The sequence below is a fragment of the Falco biarmicus genome, chromosome Z, assembly GCF_023638135.1.
Source record: "Falco biarmicus isolate bFalBia1 chromosome Z, bFalBia1.pri, whole genome shotgun sequence".
NCBI lineage: Eukaryota > Metazoa > Chordata > Aves > Falconiformes > Falconidae > Falco > Falco biarmicus.
This window is the reverse complement of record NC_079311.1, coordinates 50,636,107-50,657,372: the sequence shown is the minus strand read 5'-3', so window position 1 is coordinate 50,657,372 and position 21,266 is coordinate 50,636,107.

The following is a 21,266-nucleotide window of genomic DNA, read 5'->3' as shown; positions in this document are numbered from 1 at the left end:
CCACATGACTTCCACCATGAAATGACTGGAGGGCAACATTTGTGTCACCACAGATGAAGTCTTCTATTACAAGTTCCATAACGGCCTTTTCTCTTTCTTACACAGTGTAGAATTTTATGTTCTGAGATGTTGAAAAAACCCCTTCTTTTCATACTATTTCCTCCTTTATTTTGCAAACCTTGCTGAACTCATGTCCTGCTTTCTTGCCCTCCCTAGCGTTATCTAAAGCAACCAAGTGATCATGCAAGGCCTTTGCCTGACTACTGTCCATGAACTTTCATTTTTCACCGGTTCTTCCTTCCCTTCCCTATAGCCTTTTATTATCTGTTTTACTATTTTGCACCTGCTCACCTATATTGCTATTTTATTCAGTTCTGCTGATGTGTGCATAAGACCACTTACATAGACAAATCTTTGGACTCTCCTTTCTGCTGGCCTGAACTCAGCATTATAGCTGTTTCTGTTCCTCACTGTATCTAGCTTCCAGACAATCCTTTTAGCCTTTTACATGTACTGATTTTGTATTGTTCCCATATGCCTGAACTGTGGTTGATCCCATTTTGAATGATTTTGAAAGGCTTGCTTGCTGATAAAAAAGAAACAAACAAAAAAACATTTGCATGCTGGACCACAGGGAGTTTCAAACCCCAGTATTTCTCTTCTTAAGAAGGCTCAATTAAAGAAATGTGATTCATGACCAGACACTGCAATCCTTCAGTTGGCTAGCTGGAGTCCATTTGGCCATTTTTATGTTTTGGATATTTATAACTCCCTGACAGAGCAGTCGAATGCTGATCATCATACACAAATCAGCAGCTTTGATGAAGGCTTTCTAAGAAATTCCAGACTCAAGCAGGCAGGTTTGTTAATTTGTTTTTTATCCCTTCCCTTCCCTTCCCTTCCCTTCCCTTCCCTTCCCTTCCCTTCCCTTCCCTTCCCTTCCCTTCCCTTCCCTTCCCTTCCCTTCCCTTCCCTTCCCTTCCCTTCCCTTCCCTTCCCTTCCCTTCCCTTCCCTTCCCTTCCCTTCCCTTCCCTTCCCTTCCCTTCCCTTCCCTCTAAGCCTTGAAAATGGTGATTAAAAATGGCAGCAAAATAGAGTATGGAGAAGGTTTGTACCAGGTCTAAAGATCTGTTTTACAGTACCTTAATTTCTGTTTGGAGGCATTGTTTATATAGTGCATGGTGTGATCAGATGTTTCTTTAATGCATTCACAATTGCTTGGCTTATTCTACATAGTGAAGGATCACGCTATACTATGTCTCATCATGTTGTTAGTGAACATAACACAATACTGGAAATTAAACATGACAGTTAAATGGCAAAAGACAAATAATTATTTTCAAATCAAGAATATGCTAACAACTTAATTAGCACCTTCCAGAACTTTCCAGGTTTTATTTACAAACATGCTGAGCCAAATTCTTTGTTTAGTTGTAACCATGCAAACATCTATTGTGTATGTCTGAGAGTTAATTTTCTGCTGTGTTTGCACTTCATTTTTGTAGACAATGTCTGCTATATTCCTTTCCAAAGTGCAATGGCAGAAGATGAAATGTGATTAAGATGGGGATTGAGGGGGAGGTATATTGAAGACATCAGTGTGAGGTATGTGACTGGAAGCAATGAAAGCAGAAAATGTGGTTGAAAACAAGGCTGAAAGACTCGACCCAGTCTCATGAGTCAAGGGATTTATGAATGAAAAAGTAGTACGTCTGAAGGGACTGGTATGAAGAAAGAGGCTGCTCCCTGACAGTCTTTCTCATGCATCCAGTGTTTATGCAGTGACAGTGGCTGCTGTGGCTGACCTTGGATGCGCTCCTATGGTCATTTTGAAGAAGAATGAACTCTGAGTCTATGCCACCAGGCTCTGAAGTCCTTTTTTCAAAGTGGCATTCACTATTAGAGGATAAATCTCACTGGAAGGTAATTTGACTTAGACTGTGGTGTTGGGGTGTGCCTGAAAAAGTTAACCTGAAAATCTAGGCCATCACCTGGCCCTGGTGAGGTTGCATATGCGTGTATGGTAGTGGACATTGCTATTTATCTTATCTACCAGCACCTGTGAGTCTTGTCGTGTCTTGTAGATTCCTCTCCTGAAACTTCACACTGGCTTGCCTCTGAACAAACCAAAATCTGGGAGAGAGTTTCTCTGTCAAATACAAAATCCTGTGGGAAAAGGATGCAATAAACTTGCAGAAAGTCTTGAGGATGGAATGTTGGTATATGCTTTGTATCACGAGGTGTAAGTATTTAAAGCAATTTAAAAATATAGAAGAAAGATTTGAGAACTTCTTACGCTCTGTAAAAATAGATGCTGTACTCCCCTACCCTACTTCTTTTTAAAAGGACATTAAAAATACAGCCATTCTGGCCCACCTTTCGGAAGGGCTCTTTCAAAACAGGTGACATTTTAAACATGTGCTTACTATAGTTTGTAATATATTAATAAAGAATTTTGGCTTAAGCATTTTCCTGGAGAGGAACTATTAAAAAAAGCAGAGGGAAGGTCCTGATGAATGTGAAATTGCTACCTAAACTAAATTTAAAAAGCTTCTAAGAAAATGTGAGAACAGAGCCCTGCATGAGGAAGAGCAGTTAAACTGTAAGGCATGTAAAAATGCTTTGCAGAAAGGTTTGATCTTAGCCATTATTTTATTTCATTAAAGAAAATGAAGTAATTACTTTTTAAAAAGAAACATGCACCAGTTCAAGATTACATACTATGTGTACTGATAATGGTTTTTCAAGAAGGCAGGTAGGATTTAACTGGGTATTGTTTCCTTTTAGAACACCTCAGGTCTGTTTTTATGATAGGTCCAGAATTCTCAGTGGTTATCCTATTGTGTGACAGGATTTTACAGCATTAGTTTCACCAGACAAGGACTGGTGGAGTAAAATTAGTCATGTATGTAAATTATAATCATGCTGAATAGTTGTATGTGCTCATTTAGGCATTTTAACAGTGTGTGATGTTATCCTCTCTGCAGGACTAATAAGCATTAGCCATAATGAGGTCAGTCAGTCAGTCAGGCATTATCATGGGATTTAATTGGGACACTGGTCTCTGCTGAAGTGAAAATTAATAACTTTTGTCAATGTTCTGGCGAAATGTTCTGTCTTATTAAACTATGAGGGTCAATTAGAAAGCATTATGTAATAAAGTCCCCAGCAGCAGAACTCAAATTGAGTTATACCACAGTCATTATTCCAGGACGATTGCATTTGAAAATGGAAAACCAGAGTGCCATATGGAGGGCGCAGGTTATATTTACAAGCATTGCATGTTAAAGCTTCGGCAAGAAGGAAACAATTAAATGTAATACTGAAATAAATCAAAGCACTGAAAGTGCCATGTTGTGCCAGGGGCTTAATATAGCCAGCATACCCCTAGATGCAGCTAGGCAAAATGGCACCTGTTTATAAGCCTTGTTTGGGTTCTGTCAGACAGTGTCCTCCCTCTGGATTGCTCTGATGAATCAAAATCTGGGGCACACCTGGAGGGCTCAGGCAGGCACATTGACTCATATAAATAACAGTTTATTGTATAGCTATTAAGAACAGAGATTGCTTTTATTAAAGTGCAGTTATCATGATACAACGAATTAAAGAACTTTTAAAGCATGTTTAATGGCCTCTGACATTCCCTGTTCAGTCATGTTTTAGAGTACTTTGACTGGGGGAGATGCAAAGCCTCTGCCAGTGCTGGTGCCTAGAGGCAATGCCAGTAGTCGGCAAAGGGGGAGAGAGACTGAGAGGGAGACATGTATGCCTTTATGGGGACAGTCACAAGCTCAGGTTCCTTTTTCCCCGTCCCTCAAAAGAAGGTACAAGCAGTCACTTTTGGTCACCTTACTGTTTCTAAGGATTCCCTTTTACCAGAAAAGTTAGCAGCCCTCACTCCACGGGCCTTTTTCTCTATTGTTTATATCCCAAACACAGTTGGAAATGGGTACACAAAGGCCATGCATCCTGTGCTGCCATCCAAAGCTCCACATGTGTCCATGCTGGAGCTGTGCCTCACTCGGGTTGATGGTGGAACTGTGCACCCCAGCTTCCCTCTGCAGGCCCAGGCCCCGGCCCCAGGTACCCCTGCTGGGGAGCACACTGCCAGGCAGGCTGTCCCTCAGCAGCTCCCTCCCAAATTTTGTCACCAGTACTGAATTTTCTGAGTGGCACAGACCACTTGCATGGCACAGCCCCATGGCTCAGCAGAGCTCCACAAATCCACCCAGCACCAGCCCTGAAAGCCCAGAGGGCACACGGCCACCTCCTCTCCTGCCAAACCAAAGCAAGCTGGGATGTCCCAGGACAGGGCCTTTAGGAGGCTACGGGTCTCCCGCTTGTTCTTGCTCCACAGGAAACGAACTGTAGGCCTTCTCCACAGAGAGACATTGTGTTGGAGAGCCATCCCCTATCTGTATTCCAGTTATTATTCACACATTTGAGGAGAATTTTCTAAAGCTCTCATTGTTTGGCCTAATGCAGCTTCCATGGACAACTGCAGTAAATCTTGTCCTGGCTGTAAAAGAGCAGTAGAAGAATTGTGCAAGGCCTCTGCATTTCAGGGAGCCCTGGTCCTAAGGTCAAGCTCTGACCCCAGCTTCTGCTGCTGCTGTTGGTAAGGGTAATGCCATCCTTACTGCTAGGAGTTTTTTTTCATCTGCAACTTTACAGTCCCACAGGACTTTACCTAATTATTGCTGGCACTGTGGGATAGGTTAATTTTTCCTGGGGTGTTTGAAGAAGCTGAACTGAACTTGTTTCATTTAAAACCATTTAATTAGGGGCAGGCATGTGATTTCCAACTTAGCTGTAAACTAACAAGCAAAGTGAAGCATGATTTTCCCTTCACTTGTTCCAGTTTGATGACACCATGGCTTACATTGGCTATTTTGGTATTGCTTCTGATTTACACTGGTGTGAGAAGAGACTCAGGCTTGTTAGCAACCTGTTCCTCATGGAGTGAGAACATCTTGCAACTTAGCTCAGAGCAGCTGAGAATGTCAATACATTTGATAAGCATTTACGAACAAAGCCTCAGTGCTAGCCCCAGGAGGTCCTCTACTGTGGGTAAAGGTCATCAGCTAGACTGTTTAGAAGCACCTACTAACTTTGAACACCTTATTTTTGCATTGCCCAACTTTGTATCCTGCAGTCTGGAAAGAGTCAGGCACCCTTCACCTCTGCTCCTGATCGTAATCAAGGCTGCTGAAAACCCCTCTTGTCAGGGCCCTGGTTTATCAGGGAATGCCCTCGACAGCCAGGGTATCTCTATCCAGGGACTTGCTCTGGCAAGACTGGTCCCAGTGCCCAGAGCTGGCTATATGCAGTTCTGTGCCTGAACCACAAGACTGTGCTTTCTCCCCTTTAAATACTGCAGGAGAGCCTGTCAGCTTTTCTCTCTCATAAGTCCTGTGTAAGTCACCTTATCTTTTATTTTCTTTCCTGGACAGGAATAATGTATGCAGAAGGTCTGTTTCTGGCAGGCATGGCTGTGTTGTATGTTAGACTCACATCTACACATATGTGCACAGATGAACATGCATACATATATGTATCTATCTTTCTCTGTACAGGCACAGACATGTATGCCTTCAGACACACAAGTGGAACACCACCCAGATGCCATGGTTCCAATTTACCATTTGAAAGCAATTAGTGTTTATTATTGTAAGCATTTTCAACACAGGGAATACTTTAAAGACAACAGCACTGCTAATTACTTTCAAATGGTGAATGTCAACATTTTCAAGGTGTTGCTGCATAGGCTAGGCTTCATGGATGAAGATGCCCTCAGCCTCAACATAGCTAAGTGCACATTAATACACAGACAAACAGTCGTCTGGCCTCATCTCCCCACTGATGATCCCACAGACATTTCCCTAGCAGGCACCTTTATTCTTTTCAAGTGCCCAGGACACCAGAGCTTTTAGCTTCATGCTGTGTTTTCCCCACTTGGGTTGTTTTTGGTTTTGTTTTTGGGGTTGTTTTCCCTTGCATTGCTATGAGACTAATGTCAGGGATTTTTGTTGTTGTTGGAAAGATTAAGTGGTTGGAAGAGTGCAGATTCTCCCTAGTCTTTTACACCTACATTTAGGAGACCTTAACACAAAGCAGTACCAGGTCTCAGTGCTGGGCTGCCTGCTTCAGTGTTTGGCAAAATGATGTTTTGGCAGAAGTGCCCTATGTTAACAAAGAAAAAGTTTGATTAATCAGCAGGAGGGAAGACTTGGGAGGAAAGGGAGCGGAAGAGAGTGCAACAGAGAGACATGAGATGAAGTCTATTCTAAAAAGTCTAATCAGTTTTAAAACAGCTTTAAAAAGGAATAAAAATTCTTAAATCTCTTTGATGATATTCAAAGAGCCTTTTTTAATACATGAGAAGGCACATTCTAAATTCTTAACACTGCTAGTGTCACCAGTCCTTTTTTCCACTAAACCATTTTAATTCCATAATTTAGAAGGCCTTGAAAAGTAGCAGGATCAAACTGCAGCATAATTGGATACACTGTGCACTTCCAGGGTGAATTTGGGTCCCTGGTAGGCACAAGAGGTTTCTCTCTTCTAAGATCACATAGAGTGTACTCATTTGAAAGGGGAGATGCAGCAGCAAAGTAAGGTTTTTACAGGGTGGAAGAGCTAAGTGTGCTGCAGGAAAACACTGGCCATTTGCTCGGCAGTGATGGTTTCTTTGTGATTGGAGGCAATGCTATCGACAGGAAAATCAATGTGGGTTTACTAAAGAACGCTGAGCGATCAGGGAGCAGGGAAACAGTCAGAGAGAAGTGGCAGCATACTGCTCTTCCTTTAGAAGCAAATGGGTCCAGCTATTTTAGATCCTTCCACCGCTCTTCCCCCTTCCCACAACCAATACAGAGTGTCTTTGTGCTCAGTTATTAGCTCTGCTGATCTGAACACTGCAATAACTAATAGAAAGCTGGAAGTTTGGATGTGGTCTGTTTCTGAGAAGCTAGGGACAGTTGCAAGCTTTTTCTGGGATCCTACAGGGCTTTTAAAAACAGAAGGCAAGAAAGAAAGAGAGGGAGAAGAGAAACATCGGAACATCTGCTGGAAAATCCTAACTGGCTTGTTCAGCTGAGTTCAGCGAGAGCAACAGCAACAACAGAGGAGTTGGCAGGTGTCGCCACACTTTAGTTGGAAATCACTGCAGATGATCTCAAGATATAAATGAGAATAATCTGGACAGTCCCTATACCTCCTGCCCTCCTCTAGACTATTCCGCCTTCCCAGGAGAGAACAACTGCATTGTGTGCTGGTTAGCTGGGGGGAGGTATTAAAACAGCTAGGAGCAGGGCTGTGCATGCAAGCAAATAGCTGTGTGTATCAAAGATGTCCTACCGTAGTATACTTCTTTCTTTAAAATGGCTCTGGGCATGAAAAATAACAGAAACTGCCAGTCTTCCCTTCAGAAGTGCAAATAATCACCTGGGAAAGAGACTTGTTTAGGGTCAGGGGAAGGAGAAGAGTTAATAATATTGCATAATTTTTTACCAGATTTTTTGCAATATGAAAATACTAGCTCTGTCTCCAGTAAGTTGTTTCTCTCTCCTCTCAACCCCATCTCCACATCTCTACCCCCCCACCCCCGACCCCTGCCCTGAACCCGCTCCCCTCTCTTTCACATAGCTTACATTCATGTGTATCTATGCCTCAGGCACCAAGTGTCCCTGTCACTGTAGTAACACAGGATTTCATGCATATATACTGAAGTTTGAAGAGAATCTCTTAATTTTTTTTCACTGATTGCATTCTCCCTAAACTTACACAACTCCTGGCAGAAACTTCCAAAACTAATCAGTCAGCAGCCCTAGTCAGGGCTTTTCACAATTTGCTCAGCAGTTCACAGTTACGTTGGCTTCATAGACTTTCCCACTGTACCATCTCTGTTTCACAGCCTAGCTGACAGGCTCTGGACAGCAGGACAGCTAGATCCAATAAATCTGAGACCTGTCTAGGTGCTTCATTTATCAAGAGGCCTAATTTACCCAGGCCCTTTAGACTAATTGCAGATTTGCAAAAAATGCTGATAATGTAGAACAGTGCATTGTGAATGTCCCTTGCCATATTTCTGCTAATGTGTTTCATCTGGAGTACATAAAGAGACAGGGATGCTGATTTTAGACACAGCACTTTGGGGCTAATCCAGTTAAATGATTATCCCTAAAAATCTGCAGTGATGTCATTTTCCCTGTAGAACTCTGCCAGTTGCCTTGTTTTCTTTATTGTGAGAAATACGTGATCCTGGTCTTTAGTTCACCCTATATTCTTGTTCTAATGCACTTTAACTCTCTTGTCCCACCCTCCCAGGTACCTATTCTTTCTTGTTTATAATAGCCATGTTGATAGAAAACCCTGGCTTGGACGGTTGGCTTTTGTGAGTGCAATGATAAGGAAGAGGTATGCTCCTTTGCTTGATATATGCAGTTGTATGCAGATATCCACTATGTTTTTCTCAACGTACAATTCCTTCTTTCTATTAATCTCATTTCTCTCTTTCCGCCAGAGACTACTTTTTATTGTGTTTTGGTCACTTTTACTACTAACACTGTGTGTATCTTTCACCGCCCCTTCTGCACTTCGCTCCAAGATTCATGGCCACAATTTTTTCTAAGCTTATCTTCTTATCCACCATCTGTAATGCCAAAATCTTGTTCCATGGCTTTGCAGCAAATCCAGCTTCCATGTTCTTCCTCAGATATCTTCTCCCCTTCCTTCGCTCCTGTGACTCCTTTGTGCTTTCCTTTGTGCCCTGAGGAACTGTGTGGGGCACACAATGAACTTATCTGTGTTGCCTGAGAAGAATCCAAATTTTGTTTCTAAAAATCTCTGTCATGTAACTGATACAAAGTCAGGGACCAGCTGACCCGTTAGGCAAAACAATAAAAAATACTACTATAATAATCATTGTTACCATTATTAACAAAGATAATGTTTATAAAACAGCCACACAATTCTCACTGATTCCCGGGGGCAGCTGCTAGGTAGTCCCAAGTGTGTTTCACTGCTCCACTGACATGTTAATGCTGACTTCCACAATGTGGATTTTGGGGAGAGATTAGGATCTGGAGCAGATAAAACATCAGGAGACCCTTATTTTTCAGCAAGTGGCTGCACAGGTCTGTGATAAGGCAGCCTCAGGAATTTGGCACTATAAATTTTACAAAGCCTTGGGAGACAGCCTTACATTTATTCGTTTATCTAGCTCCAGCTCCTTCATGGGTAATCAATGGAGTCTTCCATGCAGAGATAGAGGACAGCAATAGGGATGTCTTCTTAGGTATCCCAGCAAGGCTGCATGTGACCTATCAGTGTTCAGCAAGCAGAGGGCAACCAAATCCCACTGCCATGGTATTAACAAGAAGCCTGCTTTAAAGGTTTTCTCTTGTTCTTTCAGATGCCCTCAAGCATAACCCCAGAATTCAGAGAAATTAGTATATGACGAGATAAATCCTGCCCAAAAAAGGCAGGTGGATTTGCAGAGAATAAAACAGGCCAAATACTGTCATACACTGCTTGCTTTCAGGGAAGTCCCTAACATTTGAAGATTGTCAACTAAGGACACTCAGGGTTCTCTGCAAATATCCTCGGTACTTCTTGGGTTTGCCTTGTACTTTGTCTCATCTACCACTTTAAGGTATCCTTAAATGTCCTTATGCTGTCATGCTGCAGAATGGAGCACTAGGAACAGTGAAAGAGGCAAAGTTAGAGTATTGTTCTGAATACAGAGTTCGTTCTGTTATTAAAAAACCAAAGTATCCCTTTTCTTCCTAGACAAAAGTTCAGCTTTGCCAAATCCTTCAGTCATTAGGTTAATGCAACAAGATGCATCCTGTGTAGTATGACCCCGAGACACACGTCACAGCATATGCACAGGCACACAGTGAAGTCCTTGCATTTCTCATTAGTGTTACAGGGATGAAAAGGAATTATCTGACAGTTATTTTTGCCCTCTCCAAAAACTATGTAGTTGTAGCTGTGTAATCTAGATAATCTCTACTCCTAGACTCTTGCAACTTCTGGACTGTAGAAGAGCATTCAGGGGGAGGTGGAAACTAATGAAAGTCTGGCTGACATTTTGATCACACTCATGCATATATCAAGATTATCCCATAGGCATACGTCACAGGGAAGAGAGTAGTTTTTCCATATTAAAGATGGCATTAACCTTCTATTCTGTCTCTCTCCCCTTGCTGTTCCTAAACTCTGTAAATATTTCAGACATCTTCTGCCCCACGCCGCCAGTGCTTAGCTCTGTTAAAAATGGCAAGATGATGAAAAACCCAAATTTGATCCAGGTCCTTCTTTGTCTCTAAGGTAATTAAGTCTCATTTCTTTCTTGTGCTTCAAATCAAAGGTAGCTGATTATTAAACATCCACCTCAAGTTGCTCTTCTAACTCCCAAAGATGCACCAGAATCTTCATATAGGCCCCTCAGGGGTACCTTTGACCAGTCAGTGTTTGCTGCATGCTACACTTCATGCTGCTTTGCCATTCACAAATGCATTGTAGGCAAAAATAAATAAATAAATGAGACTCCTTCTTTTGGGGAAAGGTTGTGATGTTACAGAAAAAGCAGGTTTTTGCAAGTATGGGATGGCATCAATCCACACTGGTATCTGGGAAATGTTTACTACTGTTCATTGACACCCACTTGCCCATCCCACATCTGTGGAAATGCCACACTGCATGGAAACAGTAGTTATATGGGGACTGTAGTTCTGTACTGAAGTATTTGGTCAGGAGATGAGAGAAAATACTGAGCAACTGACTGAGAGTTTTGGTAATGAATGATATAGTAGCTGTGATAGAAAGTCAATAGGAATTTTATTGTAGCTCTCAACAGCAGCTCATACATATTCCTAAATCCTTATCTGGCAAATACTTTTATCTTTAACCTAACAACAGGAAGAAATTCACCCTGATCAGAGATTTTGACACATTATGCTGCCTTATCTAAACTTTCCTAATCAGGAGCCAGGTCCTGGGCCAGTGTCACATAAAGCCAAGTCAAGCCTTAAGGCAAGTTTTGACCCATCCTCTCTAAAAACTGACAGTTACTTACCACAGGAGAACAATGGCTGTCCTCAGAACAAAGACATGAGTATATTTTTGTGCCCGCAAAAAAATCAGTAAACCAAACAGATTAAAGTTGTGCCTTAGAACGTTGCTTAAAAGTGAAATGAATCTACATATTGAGTAACTAGTTTACTGGAAAGAAAAACGTTGATTTGAAGCTTCAGAGGTAGTCTTCCTATGAACCTTTTAGGCTGTATATAAGTAGAAGAAAATCATAGCAGCAAGAAGACTTTTTTCCCCCCTATATTGATTTTTGTTACATTACTGGTGACTTAACTGAGAAGATAGCCAGAAGCAATTTATAAGTAAAGTAACATCAGCAGACTCCAGAGCACCGGTACTGAAGTGCCACAGGTTGTACAGGATGCAAGGATAATTCAGTGCAATTGTTAAGCTTTACCCTATGTGAGTAAAATTCAGTATTAGCCCTTTAATTTCAGTGACTGTGGTTTTTTACACTTGTGGAGGATCTGGCCTAAAGTACTTTCAGCAGTAGACTTCATTTTATTTTGTCCAGTATTCAAGCGAAGAAGTTAAATAATGAAATGCATGTTCTCATTTTACTCCATTTTATTAAGATTATACTTGGTCGAAATGGTCATTTTTCCTTGTACCTACCTGTACTCTCCAGGACCTTAAAATTCCATCCATTCTTCAGAAATAGTCAACCCACTACCTTACACATGCAGGAGTTTCAAATTTTAGTGAAAGAGAGTCTAGCAAAATCAGTGAATGAAGTTCTGCTCATAGTTGTACTCACAGAAGTTTTAAGTAATTTTAGAGATGGAGTTGATTAAAGTTATAACACTTTGGTAGAGTTTCATAGCTTACGGAGATCTTATATCAATGTAAGATTATTGCCTTGTGTGTGGATTGTCATCACCAAAAGTAGTAAAATACCTTTACTCAAGTGTTTGCTGGTATCATTATTTATTTGTCCTAGCAAGACAGCATGTGAAGCAACAGGAAGAAATTCAGAAATGTGTTTTCTTCCAGAACTTAGAAAATGGATTTGCCCTTTAAGACTGGTCATTAAGTTTGAAACCCCTGAATTATAAGCATAAATAATATATGGGAAGATTGACCCTCAGACAAAAGAAGAGATGGATGAGAAAGCTCCAGAGATTGAAGCTCAGGAGAGCAAGAAACTCTTCCTGCACCTCTTGGCTAGGAGGCTACAGAAACAGCTTCATCTGAGGATGCATCCTACTAACTGCTGGTTAGTGGAACTGACCAGAGCGGAAAAAGAAAAGGCCTTTTCTTTTAGGGGGCTGCAGTGTGTGTTTTGGAAACTCACTTTCTCTTTTATTACTGAGAAGACTCCCCACTGCCCCTCTCTGAGGACTCTGTTTAGTCAGTGTCAACTCAGTGTGGTCATTCTCACCCAGACACTGGTCCAACCTGAGGGCAGTTCAAGTGAGACATCCTCAGGACAGACTTGTGTTACGGCTGAGGGTACAGGGACCAGGTGAGCTGCATGACTTCACCTGCCTGAATCCAGACTGCAAGGGGCATGGCAACTGTTGGGATGTGGGGGCAGAGATCATGAACTACGGCCAAAAGTGATGTGGAAGAGTCTTTTAGCTGTCATTCATACAACTACACCATTGCTGTGTTGAGGTTTTGGTGTCTCCTCAAAACCTAAAATTTTCCTTGCATAGTTCTGGGATTTGCAACGGGAAAATTTTGCCTATTAGGTTATCCAACAAAAGTTTTTACTGATTCAAAAATTTCTGGAGAAGAGCTCAAGATAGCTCTGTTTGTGGCTCTTATGGAGATCCAAGGCTGTTTAAATAAACTTTGTGACTGGTCACAATATCTGGCTAAAGGATTACAGTGAAATGTACACACAGGTGGAGAGAATACTTTTGTCCTGATTCAGTGACTTACTTGGTTTTCATCCTTATTTAAAAGACTGGAACAGGTATTATGAAACAATCAGATTTAATTCCATCCTTACTCTCAGTTTTCAGCTGGATTTACGCTTGATATGGTCTGCTGTTTGCTGCAAAAAGGAACACTGAATTTTGAACTCCACTATGCCATTTGTATTCAATGAAGTTAGCTGATGGCATTTTACCTGCTGAGCTAGTAAGTTTCAGGTAGCTGAATGTCCCACTATTGTGTTTATCCTCAGCCGGAAACTCCATGGAACACTAGAAATTTTGTTAAGGACAGGTCCAGACTCAGCTTATAGTACCTGGAAGATTTTCTCTCCCACAACCCTCCTGTTACAATAGCCCTTCGTCCTTGAATGTGCCAGGGCCTGGCTCCACAATGGTATGTAGTTATATAGTGAAGTCTCTGGCTTCAGCTGGAGCGGTCTCAAAACCTACCATCAACAGGTCCAATAATGCCTGAGGCTTTAAGTCTTTGCTCATGTGTGTCATCCTGATCAAGTTCCATGGGACAACTCACATAAGTAAGTTCTGAACAACTCGCTTTCTTTGTGTTGCTTGTTAGTGCTTGTGTGCTTTGATATTCAATGTGTCTAGATCACCACACAGCATTTTTATTTTTATTTTCATAAAATACTTGAATTATACTCATATGAAATATGCCTCTGGCCCCATACAGATGTTTCCAAAAAGCCTAATAACAAACAGATCACAGGGCAGAAAAGCACATATTCTTACAGTCACTTCCAAGCCTAACTCCTCTTCAGAGTTCTGATTACAAGAAAAGCCATGCTGCTGATGTTGCTTTAACTGTGATGTTAAAATGAAAACTCATTGTTGCATCCCAGAGGGATTCAGGAACACTGACTTTGCTGTCTGTCTGAAATGGGATAGTGTTCTCTATTCCTGTCATGTGGGTATCAGTTCCAACTTGGAAACCAGCCTCTTCTCATAATTCAAGCTGGGGCTATACTGATGCAAACCTTCTCAGATATTATAAGCCAGTATGAGCTCAAAAAAAGAATTCACCGCTCAAGGCCAAATAGCTTCAAAGCTAACAATCCTCCAGAGTCAGTGTGAAAGTGTTGAAACTGTCAATGTCAACTTACACCATGCATAGTGAGTGTAAAACTTCAATAATGACATCATGGAGAAAAGGACAAAGGGCAGGCACTACACAGAAAAGTGCCAGTGCTCTTCAAATCTTTGAAACCTTCAAGGATTTATCTGGACTAACACTTCTACACATAGTCATTGGGGTCTTAGGCTGTACTGATTAAGGATTTAACTTATTCAAAGGCTCTCACTGATAGCAAGGATGACAAGGTTTCAGCAGTTATATTGGATTCCATTAGCTTTCACTTAAAAAAGCATACCCAAAAACCCTCAGGATCATGGTCTTTTTTTTCTTTTTTTTCCTGCTTCTCGATTTCTTTCTTTGTGTCAACCTTTATTTTTTTCTTTAACACACATACATGCACACATGCATGTGTACACACACGCACGCACACACACACACTAATGTCTGGGTTTGATTCACAAACAGGTTTTGCAGCACTTATGCTTTCAGTTCTCAGAATGCAGATCCCAGAAGAACTGAATCAATTCTTCAGGAATTCCCTGAAGCACCACATAACATGTTCACTCATTTCAGCTGCACTTGGGGCAACACATACACTTTTAAAAGGAAGAAAACATATTAGAGAAAGAGGGAAGGGTGTTCTAGTTTAAGGGAGGAAAAAAAGAAAAGATCAGCTAATCAAGGGAGAAATTAAGAAGTGAGACTGTGTAGTTTAGATGTCTGGGATAAGGACCTATTCTAATGCTTTGAGTGCAAAGTGCAGAAATTTAAGTATAATGGAGGACAGCCATGCTTCTTTTGCATCATGGTTTTCAGAGAATCAGCCTCAGAAGAAGAGCAAAGAGATGGAAGAAGTGAACAAGTACAGGAGGAATAGTTCCCTCTCTCCTCCCTCTCCCTCTTATTTCTCAGAAAAGAAAAAGAAGAATCCATGTTGTACTGCTCACTGTGTAGGTAGGTGATAGTGGTTTAAGTCCCATGCTAGTTTCCTTGAAGCAAGACAATTATCAACTCTTGTTCAACAAATGGCAAAAGCAAGATGAAAAAAGATTATTTAAGCATTATTTAATAATTTAAGTGGCCTCCTATTGGTCAAGAGCTTGTGATAGGGTACTGGTTGCAGGCCACCTGACTCTCAACCCAGCACTTGAACCCTGAGCTAGTTCCTCTGTTATTTGCAGTTACCTTCGTTTTTACTACTTTCCCCTGGTCTGCTGTGGGTACCACTGGTTTCCTGTCACCTCAGCTGCCCTAGCACCCTTGGCACAATTCAGCTGCTCAGCACAAGTCTTCCCATGGTGCTATGTAAACCATGCTGGTACACCCACAATGCCCGCAGTAAACTGGCAGATTGGACACAGGGCCTATGGGAGACCCATGACCTTCTAAAGCAGCAGGTGCAAGCCAGACAGTGATGCGTAAGAATGTCTGAAACAGCACTAGACATTTGCATTTGGTCAACAGAAGTGTACCACGTATATTTCAATGTTGCTTTTCCAAGGAGTTGTGGGAACTGTTGCACAATATTGCCTGCTGCGCAAGCCACAATGGTCCTGATCCCACCCCACTGTAGTGAGGGATGGACGACAACTCCTGAAATACTGCAGCTCAGGGACCCCAGTGCACACTCTTATAGGACTACCTAGGGTAGTCTAGAATTACCTGCATTGTCATGAAAGGGCATACATTCATTCTAGAAAACAGTAATTTTGTAATTGTGATGATAGTCAATGATGCAGCACTTTTCGAATCCATCAAAGGCACCTTTGTGTACCCCATTATTACAGTCCAAGTAGCTTTCCATGTATCAACACCACTCATGTGAGACAAAGGTGGCCTTTCAGAAAAACGGAAGCACCTGAGAGTTGTCTCTTTGTCACATAGAGAAATACGAGGTCCAATGAAATAGTGGGACACAGAGCAGGGAGCTGCAAGTTACTGCAGTCTTACCCAGCTCTGGAACAGAAAATAGTAAAGTTAGATCTGCTGGTTACTCAGCCCAAGCTAAATAGTTATGCTAAGAGGCAGGATGTGTTCTTCTAATACAGTTATCCTGCTTTGAAGACCCCAGGCAATATTGCTTTGTGGGATAGAGCTACAGATCCGCACTAGCCCAATGAAGGGGCTCTGCATGGTACTCTGGGCAGCAGTGACCTGGAGGTACTCCATGTGATTTGTAGGTTCACCTAGGAATGGGACCAATTCACAGCCACAGTGGCCAGCTTTTCTGGGTTTCTGGAGAGAGATTCAGATCATGGGATGACTTCTGCAGCATTTGGTCCAAAGGCTCCCTGACTTCTGTACCACTGGCATCCACAGTTTGCTCCCCTTGCAGAATGCACAAATTTACAACTGTGCCATAGAGTGTCCTACTCCAGGTGCACCAGAAGGTCACTGTCCTGGGACCCATGACCTCTGGCCTTTTAACGATATTCTGAGGGTTTATTTTTCCACATTCTTATTGCTGTTGTTGACTTAAACCAACTGCTTATTTTTCTTGCAGCACTTTGTATCTCTTAGGAAAGAAATTAGCACAAAAGGAATGAAGAGGTGAAGGGTTATCACAACCATGGGAGTGGCCTAGAACAAGGGGTGGGTGGGAATACTCTACCTTTTCTACAAGCTGTTCTCCTCTGTGCTAATGCACTTGTTTTTGCTGAAGGGGCTGCACCACAGTGCTGACTCTTTAAACATTTATGAGGATGGTTTCACATATATTGTGTGAAGTGATCACCTCATACATGTTTCCTTTTGGGGTCGCTATAATAATTGTGTACACGGGCATCTACACAGCTGAGTTAGCTGCTGCTGGACTGTTATTTCACTCACACTGACTTTACATCCATGTTAGGTCACTGACTTCCTTCGATCTATCCCAGATTTGTATAGTCAGATCATAATGGGGCTGTGCTGGAGGATCCTGCTTTTTCATTTTAAATAAGGCCTACATGGCATGAAGAAACTACATCAAAATCATAAAACTGGTCTTGCAAGTGAAAACTGGGATGAGTGAAGAATTTAGAAGCTTGGGTTTGTTTTCCTGGGAGGAAATCTTCTTCCATATTCTTGACAGAGTTCTTACTGTGTGGTGTTTATGAGCTCACTTTGGTGCACTGTTTCTTACCAGATCCTGTCATACATACAGTTCTGCTGTCTAAGAACTCACTGAAATCCCCTGCTACAGCTCTATCAACAGCAAAATTCTCCTCGGGGCAGAGAGCAAGCACAATGTGGGCCTGCATTTGAATGCCACTGGAGGGAATAAATACTCCTTAGTGACTTGCAGATCTGTGCCCATTCTCTCATAAAAGGTATCAAGCACGTTGTTCTCTGCCGAGGTAGCAGTGCCTAATTCCATCCAGCTGGAAGAAAAGGAGACCAGACAAAAAGTCAGACTGAGGGCATCTGCTTCACTGATAATACCTGACCATCAATCCACTAAGACAGATCAGGCACATAGGGATTTTACGAACCTCCTGCCTGGCTAATGCACTGTTCTGATGCAAAGTTTTAAAATGAATTCTGCTCAATACTAACCTGCAGCTGAATGTCCCCATGTTATCTGGAGTTGTCCCAATATCTGGTGTATGAGTAACCGAAATTTAGAAGGGGATCTTTTACTGGCGGTGCCAGCCCTTCTTGTTGTAACAGCACAGGTGGGACTGCAAGAAATATAATTTATGAGTGGTGGGGGCAGGCTGGATTGTCACCTAACCTCTGAAAAGTGGCTTGGAAGTCAGCAACCAGCTCAAGGAATTAATTTATAAGAAGGTAAGGGCAGATAAGATAACACTGTCTCCTTCTGGCCTTTCAGCAAATGAGGTGACTCGTGCCATAGTAAGCAGCTGTGAGAGGACAGTCATGTCTTTTCTTTAGTCCTACATCCAGTGCTTACTGATTTTTTTTCCTGTGACACTAAACCAGTTCCCATCCTTGCCTCATCCACCTGGGTATATCTTTTGTTCCTTTGCCAATGGTTTCTGAGTGGTATCCTCTCTTTCATACATGAGGTACACTCCTCTGGAAACATAACTCCAGTTAGGGATGTTCGAGTGGTGGAAGGCCTCATTCGCCTTTCAGAAAGGGTGATGTAGACCACTGGAAGCATTGAGTGGAAGTACCACAGACCAAACACATATGGTCTATCATTTTGGTCACTCCCTTGTCAGTGGCATGACAGTGAACTGCATGACCTGAGACCTGTCCCCACAGCCCTAATATGCTTCCTCCAAAGATGACTTTCTGGTCTTCGTAACAGCATGGTAATCTTGTTACTTGCTCCTATCCAGTGGGTAAAATGAGGCCAACTAGATAGCGTCTATGAAAAAGGGACATGGAAGAGACTAAGATGTGGTGCATAATACCAGAGAGGATAGTGAAGAGCTGAGAGCAACTGTACACCATTCCACACCCACTTAAGATTTCAAATCTTTGCAGTACTTTTGCAAAGCAAAGCACTCTCCCCTCAGAATGCAGTAGGACATAGGAGATATTCACAAGACTGGTCTTATGACTCTTAAGTAATCACAACCTTGCCTGTTGTGTAATGTCATCACTGAAAAGGCTGGTTGTACTAATAGGAAGTGATGGCTGATCCCATTTAGAGAAACATTTCTAAGAAGCAACAAGCGGTATAATATCAAGAGGACTTTTAGATTTCCACATCTCTTCTCCTGGGGGCGCCTGCAGATAAAGGAGAAGTAGGCAAGGAAAGTAAATGTTAACTTTTTTTTGGTAATCACTAAGTACAGTGCTGCAAATGCAGTTGCATTTGTCCTATAAATCACATAATCACTCAATAAAAACAAGAAAGGTGTGTAGCAACAAGGGAGGATGAAAGAGTGGAAAATTCGTAGGCTAATTATAGGAACATTGTGTTTCTGCTTTAATTTGCAGGCCTTCCATCATGTGCATGGTGATGTCCTTTCCTTAACTCTCCTGGGATAAACTTAGAACAGCTCAGCTAAAGGAAAAGTTTCTCCAAATTTGTCCCCATGTAAAGCTGGACTAAGTACACAGTTCTCACTGGTAAAAGGTGATTAGCATACAGATCTTACCACAACATATACAGACGTTTTGCTGAAGGCCAAATCCTGCTTGATTTGCAACACTGTTTTCACCATTGTTAGCTTTGGCTTCTCCCTGGCACTGAAATATGTTGGAATGTCTTTGGTCTATAAGATACCATAAAGCCCCAGTAAGATATAGTTTGTACTGTATATGTTATCTCATAGACAGAAAAGAATAAACCAAAGTAAAATAAATTGAGTTGCTCACAGCCACAAGAAGAATTATCATCTGACAAGAGCTGGCAGTTCCTAAAAATCATGTTTATACTGTTCTTTTCTTGATCTCCCATTTCAAAGTCTAGCCCAGATGTGCACTGGTAGAAAAATCCTGTGGCTTCTCCTTTCCTGAACGTCCACCACAATCAACTGCATTGCTGCTGGGAAAGCGTGTCTGTACTAGCTGTACTTAACTATCTTCTGCATGCAAATTATCAGCAGCATGTGACCCACCCAGAAGCAGCCCCAGCATGCATACGATCCTGGAAACAGGAATTCTTCCTGCTGAGCAGCTGTATTCAAGAGTCTGTGTTCATGCTGGGTCTCACTGACAGCAGTATCTTTGGGTACAGTTGAGTTCTGTGGGTTTTGAGCTGAAAGACAAGCCCACTCTTGCCTGGACGAAACGGACTCAGTACTGAGGATGCAGCCATCATCTTTTAGAAGTTCTCTTCAGTGCAGGTCTACATCAAGTGATATTAGCCCCTGATAACAGAAACCAATGTGCTTCCCCAAGCCTGGACTAATCCTCCGTGTCCTTTCAGTGTCATGCCTACTAGTTTGCTTTTCCCGAGGAAGTTTCTATACAGAACAAACAGACATAAAGGCTGTTGTTCCTATTAACTATTCAAACTGAACTTGATCCCCCCCCACACACACACCCCAAAAGGCATGCATGCATATATGTCCCTGTACTGAAGTAAATGCATTGCACAAGGAATTGCAATGGATATACAGTATTTCATACTGAAGCATCAAGCTTGCCTTCTAAATCAGATACATCATCTATTAACTCTGGTGATGTAAGTTACCCTTTGAAACAGATGGCTTCCCTCATGAAGTAGACAGGGAGATCATCTACTAAATCATCTCCATATTGAATCCAATACAGTATACTGTGAAGCTTTACAAAACAACTATATAGAGATGAAGTACAACAGTATCTCCCATGGGTTATTGCTTCAAGGGCTGGGCACAGACAATACCTGGGCAGGATGCTGGTGGCCTGCTTGTGTAGACAATGAGAAGCTAATCAAGTGCTATGATAATCACTCTGACAGATACTATCTCATAAACCTACTTGCAGCATTTTAAAAGATAATCACCCCCTCCAGCTGCAGGGATGTGTGCCCATACCTCAGGTGCTCCAGTCCATGTCTGTTGTATTAATTTAAACTGCCAAGCTGTGAACTGGAGCAGCTGAGGCATTGGCACGCCCCGTATTTTGTCCATTTTGCTGAGTCTGCAGTGAGATTAACCCCAGTGGCAGGGATGGCACAGAGAGCCAGGGCGGTACCACCATAAGCTGCTAGAACTTCATTTGCCAGGGAATGCCTGTCAGGGCCCTACAGGTACAAAGAGCAAAAATTTTTAGTCAGGGAAGACATTTGCATGACATACATCAAAAGAGAAATATAAAGATGTGCTTTCCCCCCACCCAGTGGAAATAATGGATAGAGGCTCACCCCCCTCTTGTGCAGGCCACTTTCAGAGGCATGTGCTGCTATAGTCTCATGCTCTTTTCTTTCTGTAACCCTTGTCGCACAAATTAGTTTTTTTCATTCCTCACTCATGCCCTTCATGAAAGACAGCAGTAGTCTCCGTGTGCTGTAATTGGACTGACTGGCTGACTGATTCCTGTTCTCCCCTCATGCAGCCCTGGGAACCTGGGAGAAAAAAGGTGGAACAACCAGCCACTCAAAAAAACCCTAGACTATTTCAAAGGTTAAAGAGTAGAGCATGCAACTTCTGTCTGTTACAGATGACTGGGCATTGCAATTCGGATGTCTTGTTCCCAATACTTCCTTACTATGATTGTCACAAGGATGACAAAGGATGGGAAAGGCAAGCTGTTCTCATTAAGGATTTATAAGGGGGATTTTTGTGAGGAGAGTATTACACCT